General features: G+C 32.0%; 1 protein-coding gene, 1 long non-coding RNA gene and 1 pseudogene across 14 annotated transcripts in view; all 3 read left to right on the top strand.

Annotated features, from left to right (window-relative positions):
- The window catches only part of LOC148604626 (transcription intermediary factor 1-beta-like), a 293,163-nt gene that overhangs the window by 252,724 nt on the left and 16,775 nt on the right, over positions 1-23,664 (top strand). The window lies entirely within an intron of this gene.
- Positions 2,359-4,948, top strand: LOC148604629 (uncharacterized). The gene is made up of 2 exons (XR_015916096.1): positions 2,359-3,024; positions 3,706-4,948. It is a non-coding gene; the product is annotated as an uncharacterized LOC148604629 (long non-coding RNA).
- On the top strand, positions 12,699-14,251 carry LOC148604628 (E3 ubiquitin-protein ligase TRIM71-like; annotated as a pseudogene).

The following is a 23,664-nucleotide window of genomic DNA, read 5'->3' as shown; positions in this document are numbered from 1 at the left end:
ATAGCTTGAAAAGTTAGAAAGAAGATAAAGATAGAATATCGGAATGCAGATAATGTTACCGTTAAACAATAACGTGTTCTATTATAGAAAAACAATAATACATATTTGATATTATTTATGTTGTATTTTACTAAAAATACTTTTATATTCAGTTGTATATAATTAAAAAGAGTTTTATTCAACTTCAAAATATTTGTTTGCAATGATTGATACTTTCATTTGAGTATGTAAATATCGATAAAAAGTAAGATAAGTGTATCTATTGATCAAGGCAGATTGTCTGAGATGATAAAGAATATGCAAATTAAGGAAATTTAAAGCATTATTTTTGAAGGGAAGTACAACTTTGCTTTTCCAGATTAAAGAAAAACAAAAACCCATACTTGTCAAATGCAGATAATTTTAACGTTATAAATGATAGCAAGCTAGATAAAATCAAAACGGGAAAATTATAAAAAAAATATGAATAATAATATTTTTCATATATGAGCACATTTAAATTCTAACAGTTTGTAAATGTATGTTACCATTGCATTTCACCAATTAAAATGAACGTCTATGTTATTAAGACGCTGTTTGTTAACATCCACAACAATATATCTTCTGTTAAGATTAATGATGACAGATACATGGAACCAGTCATGACATTAGCTAACCACTTCAATGTCAGATACTGGGGCATTTTTTTCTTTTGTTGAGTAATATTATAAGCCTCCATTTTATTAAAAATATATATCTTTTTCGTCCTTATATAAATGAATACGTATAAGAAAACAATAATCTTTGTACATCATTGCTGCTTTCATTTGATAAAAGAAAAGATCTGTTTACTGTTCTTGTTAGTGAAGATATATCTGTTTTGTTTATTTCAGTTTGTAAGTATCAAGAGAAAGTAAGATAAGTACATGTATTTATTTCATCCGACTGTTAAGTATATACAATATACTACTTAAGATAAGTTAGTTACAACAGGCAATTATGATAGATGCTAATGAAAAAAAGGAAGAGGAAAAAGAACAAATTGTATAAGGCATCTTATTTTAAAAGTTATAAATTATTTGTGTTGACACTTTGAGCCAGTAATCTCCTGATTAATTGAAACATTGAAATGACAAATGTTATAAATATGAAAATTATATCAGACATTCTTTGTTGATCAAATATGAACATATCAAATACTAATCAACAAACACCTAAATAATTATGACGTAAATAGTAATCTATCCTTTGCTATTTTGTTTTCTTCACTACTGTTAAGGTTTCATTGAAAACTATACATATTATATCGTTTGTATTGTTTACAACAAAAATGTTTGGAAATTCTGGGGGTATTTGTTAACAGACGGTAAGACAACTAGATGTATATACTCATTCAGATCGAGTAAGGTAAAAAAATGTTAAACAATAACGTGTTCAATTATAGAAAAAAGAGAAAAACAAAACAAAACAAAACAAAACCAAAAACAATAGCATATATTTGATATTATTTATGTTGCATTTAACTCAAAATACTTTTATATTCAGGTGTATATTATTAAAAAGAGTTTTATTCAAGTTCAAAATATTTGTTTGCAATGATTGATACTTTCATTTGAGTATGTAAATATCGATAAAAATTAAGATAAGTGTATCTATTGAACAAGGGAGATTGTCTGAGTTTGATAAAGAGTATGCAAATTAAGGAGATTTAAAGCATTAATTTTGAAGGGCAGTACAGCTTTGCTTTTCCAGATTAAAGAAAAACAAAAACCCATACTTGTCAAATGCAGATAATTTTTACGTTATAAATGATAGCAAGCTAGATAAAATCAAAACCAGAAAATTATCAAAAATATGAATAATAACATTTTTCATACATGAGCACATTTGAATTCTTACAGTTTGTAAATGTATGTTAACATAGCATTTCATCAGCTTCACTACTGTTAAGGTTTCCTTGAACACTATACATATTATATCGTTTGTATTTTTACAAGAAAAATGTTTGCAAATTCTGGGGGTATATGTTAATAGACTGTAAGGCAAGTAGATGTATATACTAATTCATACCGAGAAAGTTTAAAATGGAATTTAATGATTGGGGTATAGGATAATCATCTGATAGAAATTGCGAAACAGCTTGACAAATTAGATAGAAGACACATAATATATTGGACTGGAGCTAATGTTACCGTTAAACAATAACTTGTGGTCAATTATAAAATAGAAAAAAATGAGAAAAAAAATTAAAAAAAGAAAAACGATAATAATTTTGTACTTAACTTAAAATACACCTAATATTTTGTTGTATTTAATTAAAAAGAGTTTAATTAATTAAGTTCAAAATATTTGTTTGTAATGATTTATACTTGTTACGGAAATATGTAGGTACATTTATTCCTAGGAGACCAATGTTCGAGGTATAGGGGAAAGATATAATATCGTGAATTAGGAACTCTATCAAACAAATGAATGGAAAATTTCCTTTTCGTGGTTAACTAAATCCATGAAAACCATGAAAATATGTTCCCCACGAACAATAGTATTTCACAGTATGCACTATCTATAACAACAAATATATTTTGTTTGGTTAAGTTGATAAGCATGACAAAAATATATACATGAAGTAATGTTTCTTATATATGTAAACTAAACATGCTTAGGACTTGTTTTAGTTTAAAATCAATAATTGTTGTTATCATTTTAATTCGTATACTTTATGTTTATTTGTTCATATTTTTTAATTTCTGTTTTGATTTGTTTATAAATCAGAAATCTAAATGGTAGATTATTAAGGCAATTTAGTTAATTAGTTTGTTATTACCATTGAGACTAGAGGGTGTTTTTTTAGTGAAAAGATTAAATTTGCTAATGACAAATAAATGATATGACACGTTTAAATGGTGATCGAACTAATGCAAAACAAGTTCGTGATTTTGTAGGAACAAGGTATTATACGTTAGATAGAGTTTTGTTCATTTATCGTTTTTTCAGTTTTCCTATAAATTCTGATTTTTATTTCAGTTGGTGTCCACAATGTGAGAAGTAAGTATGAAACAATGCTAAAATAGAAACATCACAGTCAGGACGAACATGTGTTATTACTTTTACAACTCATACAGGTTTCTTAAAAATAGAAAGGATTAAATTAGTGCAGACATTGTTTTTAACACTATAAGTGTAACGTTTTTTTATTCTATTAGTTTTATGTTTTGATGAAGTAATTGTAGTTAGAGACTTTAAAGAGCAGTTTTCATGTTACATTATACTTTAATTTTGAGATACAATATCATTATTTTACGAATACTTTGCAAAAGAGATACTGGTTATGACTGCCCCGGTGGTAAACTATTTACATTGGATAATATATTTCAGTTTTATATATCAAGAGCATTATGTTTTGTAATCCGTTTAATTTTCAATTGTTTGAAAATGAAATTTGTTGCAATATGATATAGAATTTATTGTGGTGACATTTTTAAATATTATTGTAGTATATCTTGCTGCTGGTTAGGTTTAATAGTATCAACACTGTAGCGATGTTGCTGGTTTTAAGAGTAATTAAAAAAACAAATATTCTAGAGGAAATCAAAAGACTTAAAGTATTCAAAAATATACGTATTTACAGGTGGTTCTTTATATTAACCTTTCCTACACTGTATGTTGTAATAAAATATATGGATATATCTGTGTATTTAATGTTTAATATTTCTTATTTTTCTGTAGGTCTATGCAGTATATTGGAGAAGTTTGAATAATGAAAAGAGAGAGAAAATAATCAAATATACTGACAAAAGACAAAACTTAACTTGTTAAGTTTAAGCTTTTTTTTTAAATGTGTGTGTTTTGTAGATCCGACTTGATGTTTTGATGTTTTATGTGATTTATGTTCAGAAGTATCATGTAATTGTACTAATTAAATCGTGTTGGATAATTTAAGAAACTCAAACATTACACTCATATCAGGAAAAAATCACTAAAATGTGAATAAGTTATTTCTTTCTAATTTTAACATTAATCCTTTGAAGGAGGTAATGGTAGATTGTTGTTTTTTTCAATCAAGAACAATCAACCGTTGATTTAGTTTTTAAGACTTTGTAAACATTGATAGTGTTGAATGTAATATAAGGTTTTTAAATCGAATTTTTCGTACATGTTCAACTCATTTTGTTTATTGAATTGAATTCAATTTTATTGTACTGTATCTTGCTGCCGTTTATAAGTTGAATAGTTTAAACAAATCATTGTATTGTTAACATTTATAATCAAGATATTTTGATTTATTTGAATAAGATTTTATGAAAGGACATTCTTCCAAAAAAAAAATCCCATGAATAAGAAAAAGCATAAGAACTTCTAGATGTATGGTTAAAAAAATTGTACTCTATCCTTAGTGCATGATTTAATATGAAATTTGGAAACTAAGAATAAACATAAACAGATATAGAATCCCATCATGAATTTTGTTACTGTCGGTATGTCATATATACCCACTACAGCTCATGTCATTTGGTAACAATAACAAATTTGGTCTGTTTAGGTACTTGTGTAATAAACCTACAGCAATCAAAATTCTTGCAGGCGAGGTTGTTTAGGTACTTGTGTAATAAACCTACGGCAATCAAAATTCTTGCAGGCGAGGTTGTTTAGGTACTTGTGTAATAAACCTACGGCAATCAAAATTCTTGCAGGCGAGAATTTTTTTTCTTTAAATTATGCACAGTCCGTTGAACACTACACGCGGATTTAAATGATGTTATATTTTTTTCTGCTTGAAACGACAGATGTATATTGTGATTATGATTCCGGTTGATTTGTCCATTTGAAGCTCCTTCCGTACCAAGTTGTAAACCCGAACTCTCAAACATGTTTCATAAATTATCATATATGTGTAACTACTTAGATTATTCAATGATTGATGAGATATGTATACTGGTTTATTCTCCATAAAAGTCATGTTACTATACAATGGTTGCTTTATACAGGACCATCAAAAAATTGAGGTCGTATATAATTGCTCTTCTTTGTCTTCTACGTAGTCGTCTGTAAACACTTTATTTTCGTGCAAAATCTTTTTTAACTTAAAAATATAAGAAAGGTCTTAATAACAAATGGAAAGTTGATATTGATATTGTGACGCCTATTGTTTTGAGATAAAACAAGCATTAGGTTTTGGGGAAAAGATCTGAATCGTTTATTTCGCCAGACTTGTTCATAAAACAGTGAAAATAAGGTTTGCAAAACATGATTAGACTTGAATAACATCACTGTTTCTAAACGATTAACATTGTGAACGTAACTGTATGATACACGTTGCTCAAGTTAATTTTGCAAACATCGGGGAAGTTGAATTTCATTATTTAAAACCAGTAACTAGTGCTGATGATGGCGACGTTTTCAGTTATTTTCTGAAAAAGAAATATATGTTTGCAATACCTAGGCATAGGTGTGAAATACAAAGCAATCCAACATTTTGCCGAGAAAAAATGGGTCTGGTTAATTGCATACTTCTGTAATTGTGCCAATATAAGATGTAAACGTATCCGTGAAATGAGATATATAATTTCATTACAAGTCCGTTTGTAAATGTCTGAAATTCCCCAGAAAGAAGGAACAATGCAGGTGATATAACGAAGTCCTGCAAAGGCCGACAAAAACAAAAGTACAATAATAATAATAATAATAATAATAATAATAATAATAACACATGGAAAAACGAATAACCCTTTCCCAACTAAACCCCAAGATGTACTCTTGTTTTCTGTGAGATATGCTTGACGGTTGCAAAAGTTCGTTGAAAAGGAAATATCATTAATAATTCTTGTTAAAATTTATAATGTCAGTGATACCTACTTAACATCGTAGCTGAAATGTTATTGCACTGGAAGAGAATTTGATTAACAGCTTCGTTGTGACTATTGTTGAGTTTAGGTAATTTTTTTCCGTTGAAATTCTTGCGATATAGGGATAATATACAGATAATCACAAAATATTGGATCATTCAGTACCAAAACATTATGTACAGACAGTGGACATAAGCCAACATGCATTTTATTTGTTTTGTAAGTTTTGCATAATAGAGTTGTAGAAACATAGCAAGTAAAGGTTTCCATTTTTTCAATCAGTGTATAGAAAAAGGTCCATTAAACTGGAACCAAACGAATCGATATACGATATAAGTAACATTTCTACATTTTGAAATCATGGGTGTAATTGCTCATTTTCAACATATAAGATGTTCTGCTCTGTACTTCATATATTAATGAATACAAGTCTGCAAAATGTTATATTAATATAATGAAACACTCCGAAAATAGTTTGTTTTTAACATTTGCAGAGAAAAAAGTGAAATCTTAAGTAAATGGAATCTCTGTGACTGATGTTACATACGTCAAGTAAATTGAATATTAATTATTTACTGCCACTGCAGATATTACTGACCATTTCATTGACAATTTCTATTGTCTACTTTCTCAATATGGTACTAAAAGTTTGAAACTTAATTATAAGAACAAAGATGTGATAAATGGAAGGTGTCTAAGAATTACAGACCTGAATACATAAATGACTACTTCATTATTTCTTCTGTGGATTTTTGTGCACCATAGATCACCTCTACGATTGACGCTGTCTAAAGTCTTCATGGATTGGTACCCAATTAACTAGTTTACTTTGCTTTCCTGATGGATTGATACCCAATTAACCAGTTTACTTTGCTTTCCTGATGGATTGATCCCAATTAACCAGTTTACTTTGCTTTCCTGATTCAACCCTTTTCTTTTAACATCTGGATGAAAATATAGTCAAAACATTCACCCTTCCAATTTCTTCGTATTCCAGTGTTTAATATCTACGGCAAAAATCGAAACCAAGAATAAGTTCTCATTAACATCTTCTTCAAAAGATGGACCAAATTTTGTTTCCACCTTTGTTGATAGGTTAAATTGCCAGCTTCAATGCCATTTTTCTTGTGCAAAATGTCCTGTGCTACCCATTATTGGTATTCCTTTATTTTCAGACTAATTTTTTGGTCGAATATTTCCAATATATCTTTCAGTTAAAATCTTCTTCGTGTGGTTGTTTCATTTACCATCATTTATACGATTGATAATTGGATTATCATCACAAACGATCACAACAATGTGGGACCACAACAACGTAAACAATTGTTTCGCCGTCACGTTGTTCACGGTCATTAAGAACAGTCTGTTTTTCGCGCAGTTCTGAAAGTGTAATCAAGGGGCACGATTTGACCTGTAATCAAAAGAAGATATTCCAAGGATAAGAAAAAACAGGGAAAACAGACACAAAATGAAAGATTTTATAGAGTGCCAAACAACCCGCTTTCTTTACACTTCATAATTTCCGATATATTTTAACATAAATGGGCAGCATGAAATTGTCATCGGTCAAAATCGGTAAAATCAGTATTCAAAACAGTACAGAAGATACATATATGAACAATGAGTGACAAAAAGAGAAAAAATGCAACAAAAATTATGTAGATATTAGATATTAAATAATAATACTAATATACATATATAATAAGAGAGGGATATCGAAAATATTTTTAAGGCAGCGTATGCGACGTATTTTCTTATAACCCCGGACAAAAAGCCTGTCTCTAAGGTAATGGTGGTGTCTTATAAAATCGGAATAGTCGCTACTATCTCTGACATACCTTAACATCAGGGAAATATAAACACCATACGCAGAACAGCTGGTATATTTTACTGCACAATAAAGGAAAGTTTATAATTGTAATATCAAAATCGTCTCATTTGTCATACATTTTATACTAAGAAGACTACTGTCTTCAAATTCGAGATGAAGGTCTAGATATGACGTGGATCATATTGTGTCAGTAGTCTGTCGTTGAATGAAATATCGATATGTGAAATTAAAGGATCTAGCCACTTTACCTTTTTTTATTTTCACGATATTTTGAAGGAAATCCAATTCATAAAAATGGTAACAGATCAGACAGGAGAGAGGCATAGTAAGGGGCCAATGCAGATCCTTTGTTAAAAAGTTGTGTCGTCAAAAGTGAGATATTCTTACATACTGATCACTTATTGCTCGATGAAATATGTTTGTTTCTTTTATAGTTTTGTAGTGATAATATACGCAGAATCCACATATGGTTAATACTAGAACATTCGATGAGACCATTAAATACTTGAGGTTAGTTAAGATTACATTGTTGCTGAACGCATTGCGTTTGTCTTTAGAATTACTCGAATATCAGTTATTCCTACCACTGGCATAAAGCATTTATAGTATTGCGTTTGACATATAAACACGATGTTGTTATTACCTTTGATCACAGGAATAACACATATGTCTCATGAGAGAGTAACCAAGGAAACCAAGGTTATAGCGGTAATCAAAAGAATGCAATCCAAGGACAACGACCAGACATGGAAAACAGAGATACACAACAAAGACCATAAAGTAACTAAAATCATACATACAAAATAACAAAAGCAAATTAGGAACTTGGACTCCACTAAAAACTGGGAGCATGGACCAGGTGCACTGGTAGGGTAAGCCGCCTCTGCTTTTCTAGAAACACCCGCCGAGTTGCTCATCAAAAGTCAAGTCCGGAGTAGACGAAAGAGGAAAGGAAAACTACGACACGTTGAACAAATCACTTTTCATGGCGCAGATGAATACACCGTAACTATCCACGAGTTCATGATGAAGAGAGGGGAAATATTTCGAATAATGATTTAGATCGATCATGCATGCAGCGTTAGCGGTTTGGAATGCGACATTGTACCAAAGACCTAACTGTTTTTTCTTAATTAATCTGACAGTGATAGAAGTTCTAGTTTCAGTTTCCTCTCTCCCTCTTTATCCTCACTTTTGCACAATCTTCAATCGCGTCCATCATGATTTTAAAATTAAGGTTCCAGATATCATTTTTCGAAGCTTCTCATTTTGAATTATGTTCAGATCTTCAGTGATTACATAGCTAGAGGGGTAGTAAACAAAAGACGATTAGGAAGATTCCTGATCGTGATATTAATTCTCATGTTTTTCAAAGAAACTATTCACAACAAATACAGTTTGCAGCGTATGTGTTAAACATTGAAAAAAAGAAAAAAAAATAAATGAGAAAAAAAAATGATGTACCGCAATCAAATATTGCATAATGCAAAATTAGTAACAAGGAGTAACTTTATTTTAGTTTCATGTAACATTTTGATAATCGTTTCAGTTATGAGGAAGAGGTAGTTTACGTCTTAAAAGATTTGACTACAATATCATAACTATATCCTGCACGAATGAGTCCATTCATGGGTTTAGTAAATTTAATGGGTGACCATAGAGCTAACCGTGCTTTGTATACAATCTTACCGTAAAACAAAGGGTGGGAGATACCAGCCCTTATTAATCCATTATAATTACATCTGTATTTGAGAAAGAAAAAATGTAGATGTTTTAATTCAAATCTTTTAAAAATTCATTCCAATGGGAACAGACAGTGTTCAGCTATTTGCTGACCTATTCCTTAACTCTTATGAGGCTGACTTTATGGCTTATCTGACCCAAAAGAAAGAACATAGTTAGAATCTTTAATTTCAGTTTACGTCATACAGATAACGTATCATCATTAAACAATCCTATCAAACCAAAGAACTTGAGATAAAGACTACTACAGACACTGTGAAGTCAGCCTCATATCTTGACCTACACTTAGAGATCGATGGTAAAGGAAAACTATTGACCAAACTTTACGACAAACGTAATGACTTTTCATTCAGAATTGTCAAGTTTCCTTTCATTTGTGGCAACATCCCTTCGGCTCCTGCGTATGGAGTTTTCATATCACAACTCATACGTTATGCCAGAGCTTGCCAAAACTACACAGACTTTATGTTTTGCGTAGAACTCTAACAAATAGGCTTCTGGAACAGGGTTATGTTGTTACAAGATTGAAGTAATCACTACAGAAGTTTTATGGTCGTCATCATGAACTCGTGGATCGTTATCGTGTATCCATCAGCACCATGGAAACTGATTTATTCAACGGGTCATAGTTTTCCTTTCCTCGTTTGTCTACCCCGGACTTGACTTTTTATGAGCAACTCGGCGGGTGTTTCTAGAAAAGCAGAGGACGCTTACCCTACCGGTGCACCTGGTCCATGCTCCCAGTCTTTAGTGGAGTCCGAGTTGCTCATTTGCTTTTGTTACTTTGTATGCATGATTTTAGTTACTTTATGTTCTTTGTTATGTATGTCTGTTTTCCATGTTTGGTCTTTGTCCCTGGATTATATTCTTTTGATTACCGCTATAACCTTGGTTCCATTGATTACTCTTTCAATATATAAACCAACTTTACCCTTTAGTAAATCAGATTTAGTTGGTTGCACAAAATATAAAGGTCAAAAACTGAATGTATGTATACAGGGCACGACTGGTCTGTATCTTCAGTAGGCCAGTACACACAAAATGATACTATTGAATTTCTAATTTACTTCTCAGTCATGCTTATTGGTTTGTTTAAATTCGAAAAAGATCATTTTCCGGGCACCAAATTAACATTTGCTGTATACATTTTATTTTACTTCGATAGAACAAGGCAAAGTAAATAAAAGTTCCTAAATTTACCGTTTAAAAAACGAGGATTGAAAAATTGGTTGTGTTTCATACTCTATATATTTGATTTTGATACTTTGAATTAAAGGTGATGGTAAAATATATACAAATAAATATCATTTGTCAGGCAGACCGAACTATCAAGTGGTTGTCTACATAACATCAGGCAGGAGTAAATTTGTGTACATAAAAGAACCCAAAGATGTCACTTTTATTCAGACACAATTAAAAACCACATAATCAATATTAGATATTCAATTACTTTTTTCAATAATTGACAGTAACTGAAAAGTAGCCTTTTTTAATATGAACTATTTTTATATGCTTCAATACTAGCGTTATCAACATTTATTAGTACATGTAAACGTGGATTTCTGGAAAGTCAAGTAAAATTTAAAAAAGTAAAATTCAAGTAATATTTCCAACATTTTCTGAATAAAGAATTGATATGAATTTTATAAGGGTAATTCCTTTTTCTTTTTCGTTTATGAGACTTTACAAAAAATACTAACTTTTGATCGTAGTCCTTAAAACAGAAATATGACGTAAATGTCAAATATAAATATTACCTTTTTTGAACGTTATTATTACCTAGTGTTCTAGTAGGACTTGATATCATAATAACACGACGTTTCTCTCCTGCAGGAATACTACCCAAACTATGATTTTTTATGTCATAAAATAAAAGTTATGAATTTCTAATATTGATTGTTAAACGACAATCCAAGACAAGCGGAAGCTTTTTACTTGCAAATAAGACGACAAAATATTTTACTGAACATTCTACTAGAAAAGCAGAGAATGCGTATCCTACCATTGCACATTGTCCATCCTCCCATATTTCAGTGGAGTCGATTACTTTTGTTACTTTGAACGTGATATTCAATGATCTGTGTTTTGTGTGCCTATTTTCTTAGTCGTTATTTTTTTGTAAAGTATTCTTGATTACCGTTTGAACCCGCGTTTCCTAATTTTATAGTGATTTTTCTTTCTAACAATTCTATATTTTAACAAATGTTGACTAATATTATATCTACAAACGTACCGGAATCGTTTTAAAATCCTATTAAAAATTATGTTTCATTTCCATTTAGGGAAAAATATATCTGCGTATCATGTTTCCGAAACTGGTATTGAATACAGTTTTGAATACAGATGGACGGCCATCCTTATTATATTACTACCCCACGCCAAGTGGGGCGTATAATAAATATACCTCAATTAGTCACATGTGTACTTTTTGTCAAAAAAATGAATTTATATCTAAGTTTTTTAGGGGTAATTAGCTTCCATTTTATGATACTCTTTATATACGTTAAACGCACAGCACACAGTGTTAAACGAAAAAATACTGTGTTTACATCTGTACAAGTGCCTTTAAATCAACCTGTAGAGTCGGGAATATACATGTAGCACAGGTTGATATTGCAGTAATAATTCAAGAGAAAAGATATGGCATACAAATTAATAACATTCAGGATAAGCATGAGATTAGCCTTGACGAAGGGTGAGAATTATAAAAATCCAGTCAGATGAAATTTGAAATTTGAAATTAATAAAGAAACAACACAAAATACATTGTAAATATAAAAAGTGTTTTCAGTGTTTAAGGCGAGACGTGAAATTAGGCAGGACCAAGTCCCTCCAGCTTTAATATCGTAAATCAATATTTTATCCATATATCATTTGACGGCTCTGGAATTAAGTCTTTGTTTCCACTCTTATCGCCCACCGCACGCTTACCATCTGGTAATAGGTTAAAACATACAGAACACACTTAAGATCCAGCTCCTTGTTTTTTGGTATGTTTTTGCTTGACGAACTGTCTTACTAATATATCATTTCTCAGTTTTACATTTCAATGAAATATCAATAGGCTAACTATTAATTTATCTATAATTCGTAGTTGTTTTTCTCAATTCATTTTAGTTCATCTGACTCGAGAAAGTAATTTTACAAATGACTGCACCCATGAAATTGTAAAATAGTATGATGTAAATCTAACAAGGAAACTATAAGATAACGGCATGCAATACATAAAACGATAAATATTTATTCGTGATGAAGCAGTGTAAGTACCTGGTTTACATATTTAAATCACATGATATATTTACCTGTTGTTCAGTACACTAAACCGAATATGGCGCAGGTCTCAACGAAACCGTGTGAGATCTGTGAACAGGCACCGGGAACTCACTTTTGTTTGGATTGTGAACAATACTACTGCGACAACTGTAAGGTTCTTCACAAAAAGCAGAAATCTACGCGTAGTCACGAGTTTCAGTTAGCAACACAAGTGATCCCGGAAGTAAAATCGAAATGTGATGATCACAATGAAACTTACACTTTCTTCTGCAAAACATGTAATGTTCCCGTTTGTTGTAGTTGTGCAACAGGAAAACATAATGGTCACAAATTCTCCGCAATCCATGATTTTGTTACAGAATTTCGAGAGGCTTATTCCCTGAAGTTGGAACCAAAGATTCGGGACCTTGAACGTAATATTAAGAAAGTATCATCTGGGCTTCAGAAATTCGAAGGCGAAATTGCACATGTTATCAGAACAATAGAAGAGGAAGGAAATCGCATGAAAGCAATGATCGAGTTATGCGTTGCGGAAAAGATAAAATCAGTACAAGGCAAATCGAAACATGAAATAATGAAGATTGAACGGACTTTAAATGCGATGAAAACAGAAATGAAATCAATGCAAGCCATGGACACTGAACGAAAAGAGCTAGAGAAAGCCCGTCCGGGTGGTGTTTGATAAAGAAACTCCAGGCCTTACACATTGATATTGATCAACTGACCCCTACAAAACCACCAGAGATACGGTCTATAACATTCAATCCAGGCAAAGTAAAAGACAATGATGTTAAGCAGCTCCTGGGTACTTTCGATTTCAGGTTTGCAACTTTTACATGCACAGACAATATGTTTTGTTTAATAAAAAACATATTTCATACATATTGGCAAGTACCAAACACCATTTATCGGTCTCAAATTAAATATGATCTAAAAATGTTACACCTATACAGCAGTTAGCCAAATATGATTGATATATATGTTATCAGGTCATTCTTATGGAGGGTACCCATAAACTGCAAGACAAGATCGAAACAAAAAGGAATAAATCGAAACAAGAAGAAACAGAGTGAAATAAAGAAAGATATTTAACTATAGTTTGCACCAACAAGACAGTACTGCATTGATATAAAAATTAAATTTTTATAATTTATTGGATAAAATCATCAACCTCTATCAGTAAACTGGGATTAATAACAACAGGATAATGGGGTCATTGCCTATGTACCTGTATACACAGACATGCCGCTGGAATCCGTCTTATTTTCTTGAGTTTAAATATATTATTGAATCATAAATTTTCAACTGTTCTATATCAATGGGTTTTTAGTTATAAAATATACTATATTAATGGGCACTATTTCTAAAACTTGAATATATTCAGTGCTAAGACAAACTTCTCCATTATCACCAGTTGGGCTATAATTTAATAGTGTCTACTTCAGCTGATAACCATGGGCAAAATGGTCATGTATTCACATATTGCAGGAACTAAGTGATTTGATAGAACAATCAGCAATTGTGTGGTTTTACATAACTTGTTGGAGACACTCAATTTATCGTTAATCGTTAATAAAATGATCAAAATTATGTTACGAATGTATTTTTTTAAATGATCTTTAATATAGAACCGTTAGGATAGATTTATATGTGGGTAGTAATTGCATGCTAAAAATATACGAATATGACCTATTTTTAATCTAGAAAAAATGTATGAATATGTGCTTTTACAGTCCTAGCTGCACCCAAAGTATAACAGAAGTGACCCACTTGTGAAATGGAAAATGGAGTACAAAATCATTTTGATTGAAACACACTCGGTTTAATTAAGCTTTTTATAAACTAAAAACTCCATTTTGAATGGGCATGTTCAGAACGTCCGATTTATTAGAGTAAATTGCAGCATTATGCCGTAAGATATGATATTCTCAATGCCAAGCTTATCTCTCGCTAAATTAGAAATCAAAACTAGATACGTCTGTGTAACAGTATTAGTACGTGGGCTGAGATAACCCCCATGCACCCCCACTCATCAACCAAAATGTGATTTTCAGATACCTTAATACTTACCTTTTACGAATCTTTTTGTCGCCAAAATATAAACTGAAACATTTTTTTGGTATTTTTTGGCTACTTTTTATACCTCTTTGAGGCAAAAACTATTTTTCTAAAAGTTTTTTGATTCTACAAACTGGCATGGTATATGTATCATCATGTAGCCTAATATCTCAGCTTTACAATACTCTCAAGAAAGTTACTGTAACACTACGGATGTTGCAGTAAAATGGAAAAAAAACCTACCCCTACCCTGCAGAAAATTTCGCTTTAATTGACATACTTTTCAATGTCAAAACCCCTAGAGTATTAACGCTTCAGTAACAAATGACTTATTTGGTATTTTCCTTTTAGTATTAACACAATTTATACTTCTGTGATTCTTTTGATGACTTTTGGCTACTTTTGTAGTCAGAATTAATCAAAAAATGCATAAAGATGGGATTTTCGATTTTTGGGTCAAAAGTAATATAAATTCGACTCTTCAAGTTATTGCTCAATAAAAAACGTCTCAAATTTGGTATCATTCGATAGATAATTTAACTGTCTATATCAATGAACAAGGAAAAACAAATTTTCAAGAAAGGTTTTTAGAAAAAAAAATATGTTAAAAATATTATCCCTTCCCCTTGAAAACTGGTCTCAGTATCAAATATCGAATTCTCATTCAAAGCATATCGACATCGTGGAACGCATATTTTAGGCATTCATAACTAAGATAATGATTTACCTAACATATATGATCAATTAAGGCGCTTAGATTTTCCTCTTGGGGTGACAATTACTACAAAGCCTGAACAAAGGAATTTTTCAGAATTTTAAAATTTTCTTCTAAATCATCAGAAATTGTCTTTTTTAAGATTACCGTAGTTCAAACAAGCTTTTGTGTGATACGGTACATTTAATATAGTGTCTAAGCTTTAAATGAGTCCAAGTAATAAATATTTGAACTTTTCCAAGTCAAGTTAGGTGGAACATTGCCACCCCTACCCATGAACTAAACTGTTAATTTTTGGCATAAGCTTGTTTAAACTACGGTTATCTAAAAAAAACAATTTCAAGTGATAGAGAGGAAAATTCTAAAATTCTGAAAATTCCCCTTTTTCCGATTTTATAGTAATTGTCACCCCAAGAGGAAAATCTAAGCGCCTTGATTGATCATATATGTTGGGTACATCAATTTCTTCAATCTGAACACCTTACACTTGAGTTTTACGATGTCAATATGTTTTGAATGAGAGTTCTGTTTGATACTGAGACCAGTTTTCTAGGGGTAGGGGTAGTATTTTTAACATTTTTCTAAACACTTTTCTTGAAAATTAGTTTATCTTGGTTCATTTATGTAGAATGTAGAGTTAAATTATCTATCGAATGATACCAAATTTGAGACGTTTTAGTTGAGCATTAACTTGTAGAGTCGAATTTATGTGACGTTTGACCGAAAAAAATCGAAAATCCTATTTGCTTGCAAAATTCATCAGAAGAATCCAAGAAGTATAAATTATTATAATACTAAACAGGAAATACCACATAGGCCATTTTTACTGAAGCATTATTACTCTAGGGGTTTTGACATTGAAAAATATGTCAATTTAAGTATTTTTTCGGCAGGGTAGGGGTACGTTTTTTTTATCCCATAACTGTAAGTGTTACTGCAACTTTCTTGGTCTCACTGTAAAGCTGAAACACTAATCTACACGATGATACCCACATTTACTTAGTTTGTTTTACACGTGTTATCCCAGGAGGGCTTAGACTCTCATACAATTTAAGTCGGAAAAATCTTGGCTTTTTGACCCAATGAGGTACAAATATAGGCTTATACTGAAAAAGAATCCGAGAATATTCTTTAGCGACAAATTGATTCTGTAATGGGAGGTATAAAGGTACCTACGAATCAGCATGAAGTTGATGAGAGGGGGTGTGCTAGATCGACCATCCCAGACCATGGATTATATACCTAATTATTAAATTCATCAACCTGTTTTTACACAATTCCAAAAACAAATCCATTTAGTCTTGTAAATCTACTATATTCATATGAATATGCTAAATTTATTCTTATTGATCGGAAGTTCTGAACATGTCAATAACATAATCCTTTAGTCTGAAAAAAATGAATACACTTAACCGAAAGGGTTATCTTTGTTAAAACTTTGATTTATATTTTCCTGGTTCTAATATTGACTCTCTTGTCAATAAATTAGTTATTAATTAACTCTATAATATTTCGCCCTACTTCCTGCCATAAATTTTTATCATGACACCTTGTTTTACTTAAATATTTTATTATATGTTTTAATAAATCCTGCAGGTTCACATATAGACAACTGTATCATCAATTGAAATAATACATTATTTACTAAGTTAGTCTATTCCATGTTTTCTATTTAACCGATGTAGTTTAATAGTACTTTTACAACGTTCAAGACGAATCCAACATAGCATTATTATGTCAAGCGTATTTGAACGTTATTGTTTTTCATCTTGACTTTTGCACGAAAACCTTGTTTTACCTATAGACATTCTATGACATAGTTTTATGAAATCCGGTTGGACGTGTTTTTATTGATATTTTTTGTTTGAATAAACAAGGTGTGCTTATCAGTTGTTTTAAGATTTTGAAATAGCTTACAGAAAAAGCGAGTACTCTTTCGAAATAGATACAGTTTGCCATTTCTGTCCTATTTGTGCGTTTGTATTATGTATCGATCTCAAAATCTAAATCCAAATTCATCATATTTTTATATTTCTTTTTGTTTATATTTTTCACTACTGTATCATGTTTGGGGAAGGGATGGGCGTTCACAGACATAATTAAACCCGCCACATACTTTACATGCCTATCCAAAGCCAGGCACTTGTAGTACAGAGGTTTTTTGTTTTTGTTTTTTTTTTTGTTGTTGTTGTTCATTATTACCCGTTTTACGTTTTATCTTAGATTAGGTTGGTATTTTTCTTTTATGAACAGTTTTAATTCATCTATTTTGGGGCTTTTACAGCTTGCTTTATTGTATGGATTTCGCCCATCATTGAAACCGTATGATGACCTGTAGAAGTTTAAATATTCTTTGCTTGGCATTTTGCGAATTCCTGTCTCATTGTCAATTATACCACATCTCCAATTTGTTTATAATTCAAACAGAGTTTATCATTTATTTAAGCTTCATATATCTGAAAATGTTCCCATCAAAATGATTCCGTATTCATTATCCCGTAATTAGTCTTCTTATATAGGCACTAGATTTGCTAGAAAAATTCCAAGTTTTCCGTAGATATAAGTTGCATTAATGTATTGAGGAAGGTTAATAGAAATGTTTATTTTAAATGAAATCTGATATGAATTTACAACAACTATACATAATAAAACACCTCCATTCATTTCGGTAAAGTAAAAGCTGATGACTATTCATCAAATAAGGTTATGCCATAAGTTGCATAATATCTGGTTGGCTATTTGTAGCTTTTTATAGCAACGCAACTTTGTCTATTGAATTTAATAATATTTTTTAAATTTTATAATAATTTCAACTTCAATTATTGACAACTAGCTAATTAATAGTAAATAAGCACTTAATGATATTCGTTTGTCCTGAGACATAGTCATATATATGCAAGCATGTACAAAGATTAAAAGAGAGATGTGCATGAAGTAATTATCAGATCAGTTTGAAAAAAGACAACTATAAAACGATTAAAGTTCTTCAAATTATCTACTCAATAGAAAAAAATAGATAGGTGCCGATTCTCTTAGACACTTTGTAGATATGTTGATATCAGACTCTAGACTTGGACAATGTTCCAATATTACAGTAACATTACCAAGAATCACATGGAGTAAGCGTTCTCTGTTAGTTAAGACAAGTCCCCGTCAAGGTAAACGTATGTTCCGACCCCAAAAACTTCAAACACTGTGTTCCAATATGTGTCTCTTATGACGTCAGTACATGAGCAGTCCATAGTGAAATGCTCAATTGTGTCGTAAAATTGTCTGCCACAAACCTTGCACACTGACATGTTTGTTTGTAGAACACACGTTAACAGCTTTAACATGAAAAATATGTTAGACAGTTCATTCGTACCATCCAGTGAAAACACCAGTTGTGTGAACGTTTTTAAAGCGGGAGAAGTCAGTATCACTGTTCATTCTAGTTAAATATTCATTATATGCTTTGGAAGCTATTGCGAGAGTGACAATTCGTTTCCAAACCATTTTAGGTGGGAAGTTTTTGGTTTTGGTGTTACATAACTATCAAGAATAATTTTCCAAATTGTATTTTACAAATATCCTGTATATATCTGCAATATACCCATACATGTCACTGGTATCACAGGAAAACAAATAAAGTCTCTGAAGGAATACACACTTTGCTGTATGACTAGGCTCAACTTCTGGAAGAACATTACTTTCTTTCTGTCAATCTCAAACATGATGTCAATTTTACCGAGCAAAGTTTCCACCATATCAGATTGTGTAAGTGTTCTTAAGTTCAGTAATCGTTTTAGTGAATAATGTTGCATTTTACGCAAAGAGTTTGTATCGTTTATACTTAAATTCGTCCATAACTCAAATCCTTATAAGGCTGACGGAAGCACGATTTTCTTATAAAATGTATGGTATGTCAATGGATTAAATACCGTGTTCATATTACAAATCTCAAAAAGTCCATGGAAGGATTTCCTGCCTTTGTGACAGGCCTTAACTACGGCGTCAGAACATATAAGGAAATTTATTAGTTACTCGGCCTTTTCGGAATATGACAATGTCAGTCTTTTCACTACTGAATTCGAACAACCACGTATTAGCATTTTGGTAACATATATCAACAAGGGACTGTTGCCACGCTGGACTGATGGCGAGTAATGCAAAATCATCTGCGAATGCTGGATTACCACAGACAATGTTACTAAGTTTTAATCCATAAGTTGATGCTTCCAGTTGATTCAACAAGTCATCAATAAAGAGTTTGATCAGGAAGGTAGATAAAACGGCCCCTTGTCTAACGCCTCTTTTGACGGTTAACCATGTTGACGTTACACCATTTAGCAACACAGCTTTTTTCATATACAGATAACACTGGTCTATAATTCGTAACACCGGGCCCTTGATTCCTAAAGATTTTAGCTTTTGTATAAGTCCGGAGTGCCAAATGCGAGCTTTATATCTAGGAAAGCGGCGAATACAGTACTATTGGACTAAAGAGCTGATCAGATGGTCTCAGACAGAGTAAATGACGTTGTTACACAATTTAGAGTTTTTGTGAATCCTTGATGTTGTTTGTTTGGGAAATCAATTGAAAATGTTTTAATCCAGTTCTGCACTCTTTTTCAAACAAATTGTAGAACGCACATAACAGAGCTATTTATAAGACGGTTTTGATCCTCCTTTGTGTACAGGTATAATAAGACCATTCTTCCATGTATTTGGAATATAACCAACAGAGATGATGGCGTTAAAAAAGTTTTGTTAACAGTAATAACATTTTCTTTCCCGCATATCTCAAATGCTCGTTATTAATTCTATCTACTCCAGGGGCCTTATGTAACTTGAGTGATTTCACTTCAGTGTCTATTTCTCCTATGGAAAAATGATCGTTCAACATTTGATTTTCGACTTCATCGGGTATATTGCCAAAAGATTATCTATAGATTCGACTTTCAGTTGAATCAGCAATTTTGCTATAAAATTTTGAGAAGATGCTAGCTATGTCAATAGGATTTCTGAATGTGGAATTATCAATTGTCCAATTCTTTACATATAGCAGTTATTTTCTTTGTTTGACCGTTCCACAATTTCCAGAAGTACCGAATATCACATTCCGTAGCCTCGTCTATTTCACGAAAAACATTATCTTGGTATTCATTGTATGCGTCAGTTTGTGTGTCAATAAATAATTGTTTAGCAGCTTTATATTTTTAAATGATTCGTCCTCTATTCCACGCGGCCTTCCCTCGTCAATCCAGATTGTCCGCTTTTCTCTGCCGAATTTATGTGCTTTTCTGACGTCGACTGCCCAATAAGACAGGGGAGTTGATATTTCGAGTTGATATGTTGATACGAGATCGCCTTATAAGATGCCGTTAATAATATATTAGTTATCGATTCGTTTAGAAGGTCTATGTATTCAACGGAATAACGGTCACCGGGTACCTCTAACAACGGCGTTAAATTGCAGTCTACTTGTATCTGATAGTTTATCAGGTGCTCAGTTGTTGCCTTATTCCATCCAAAGCATGGAGGTCAGTCATTGTCATTTGTATTGAAGCCACGACTGGCACAGTGAACACGCAAAATGGTCTGAAGCAATGTCCGTATCGGCCGTACTGACAACTTCACAATTTGAGATACAATCTCGGAATGTCTCCGGTTTTAAGATATAGTCAATCATTGTTCTCAATGTCGGGAAAGTGTATGTTTGACTGGTGCACAGGTTAGTTTTATTAACAGGTACTAAAGAATTAACCTGCAAGAAGTCTTTGAATAATTCAATTTTCTTTTGGGCGATCGCTGATGCTGGCTTAGTATCAAACTGTGCGTTAAAATCACCAGCAAATATCACTGGACCAAACTGGGAATAGGACTTAAAAAAGTCGTCAAGGCATTGGATAGAATCCTTATAGTCATGTATTGCATTGTCTGAAGAAAGATACAACACAAACACAAATATATTTTGATTGTCTGAGAGGGACATTCGCTGATACGACTTTCTATAGGTGGTTCAATACAATTAATACTGAACTACAAGTTATTATTTATAAGTAATGCGTGTTTACCACCACCAATGTACCGAGAATAGTCTGTATTCAGTTCGTCGCATAACTTGTAGTTTGGATGAATAGAATCAATGGAACCAAAACATCTCTCGTTCAATCTCAGTTAAAAAAACAGGTATATCACATTTATAATTATCCAGAACTTTATTTATGCAAAACGACGACGATGTAACACCTCGTACATCCCATGTTAAAATTGAGAGATTTACCGCCATTATCAATAGACTAATTATCTCTATTAAACGAATAATCGAGTGTCTCATTGTCATTTTGGGGGTGTTTAATTCCTTGGGTAACCAAAACCACCAGAACGAATTTAATAATTATCCCTTCTTTCTTGCCAATAATTGTTATTGAACCATCCCCTACATTTCACATTTTCTGGCCACAAATCGGATTGTTCAAGTATTTCAGCGTGTTCACGGGGTAAGTTCATTTTTGCGTCAAATTTACCGTTTCTACTACTAGATATAGCGATATGCGTTACTATCGGACCTTTATTCTCAATGAAATGAACTATTTCAGACTTCGTTGATCTTTTATCAATATTATCAACATAAAAACTTGTTTTTTCGCTTTCGCCGTACAACACCAAAAAATACGCCTGAGGAGTCTTTAGAAGAAACAGGTTTAGACGAATGCCGATCAATACACACCGGTATCTTATAATTAATATTTGCCTCGTCGTGTACAACGGTATCGATTTAGCTTCAAGCGCTTGCGTGTTATTATTGTCATACGGTTTACTTGACGAATTTGAGTTGTTAATCTCTTCACGCCTCGAAACCATTAGCTCTGTCTCTAAATTATGAATATCGCCACGAGCAATTGGTTTTTTTTACTACTTTAGTTGTCTGTTGTGGATTAGCGTCGGGTTTAATTTGAGATGATTTCCGTGAAGTGTTTGTATTTGTTTTAATGTCACGTTTGTGGCTTTGTTCAATAAACTCTATACGTTTTGTGTATTTATCATAGTGAAATTCGCAAAAAGCTTTATCATCAACTGTTTTCTTGTAGAAAATCAAATTTGTCACTTTTGATTTGATCTCGTCAATATGACGTTGCAGCTGATTTTTGAGGCCGATAGTTGTTTCATTAGCAGTTTTAAGACTAGAAGAAAGTTTTATTTCTGACTTTTTACGTTCCTTTATTTCATTCTCTAATGTTTCAACTCTACCAATAAGTGAATGAACTAACGCATTTAAATTAATGTTAACATTCGGACGTTCAGTTTCATGAGTTGTACTAACGGAGGTTATGCGATTTACTAAACACTTAATGAATTTCTGTAGAGTCGCCGAGGATAAACAGATTCATGATATAACAGTATCTTGCATATTTATAACTGCATGTACTAGCTTTTGTTGTTTCTTCTGTTACATAACTTCCCTTTTGGGCCACTGTCAATGTACGAGCATGGCTCGTAAGCATAGTTCTGTACTAAGTTATGACGTTATCATCAGCGTCAATCAGATCAAGTAATGTTTCTATGTAAATGCATCTTTTGTCTTGTCATGGAGCTCATTGTCTAAATGTTCAAAATAGTTTTGGTTTGACATTTGAGATAGACCATGGCCGACACTTTGTTGACTGAGTGAAAAATCGCCATTTTGATTGTTTCGATTTTCTATGTCACTATTATAACCAACACTCATTGATTCATGTTGCGTTTGCGAATGTGGGGATATACTACCACTGGAACCTGATTGCGAACTTGATGCAATATTCTTTGTATCTTCGTGTGAAAGAAAACTATCCATTGAACTTGATATATTCACATTTGCATTCGTCTGGGTGTATGTAATTGATGGTCAGTTATTACAATGATTTACTGATGTTATTAATGCAATACCCGTCACCTTAAGCTCATAATTTGGATTTTTCACACCTTTAGATAGGGTGGCGACTCTAACGACAGTTTTATTTTTTTATATGAAATAGTCTGTGAAATTAGGCCTAATTTCTCTCACACTTTAATTATAAAAGCCCAATAATAATATATTGCAAGTGATTCCATCTTGTCATGAAGTTTAAATGACCATGAATTGTTCTCCATATACTAAGGTTCCTCAACTTCCTTTTGCATTAAACTTTTGTCATGATCAACCACTTTCGAAACATGTTAACTTTTGATAATCTTGTATACGGACACAAATGCTACAGCTA

The sequence above is a fragment of the Perna viridis genome, chromosome 10 (assembly GCF_037379345.1).
Source record: "Perna viridis isolate PV_CMFRI_1.1 ecotype Kerala chromosome 10, ASM3737934v1, whole genome shotgun sequence".
Classification (NCBI taxonomy): domain Eukaryota; kingdom Metazoa; phylum Mollusca; class Bivalvia; order Mytilida; family Mytilidae; genus Perna; species Perna viridis.
The sequence above is the reverse complement of the archived record's forward strand: the minus strand, read 5'-3'. Positions and strand labels throughout refer to the sequence as shown.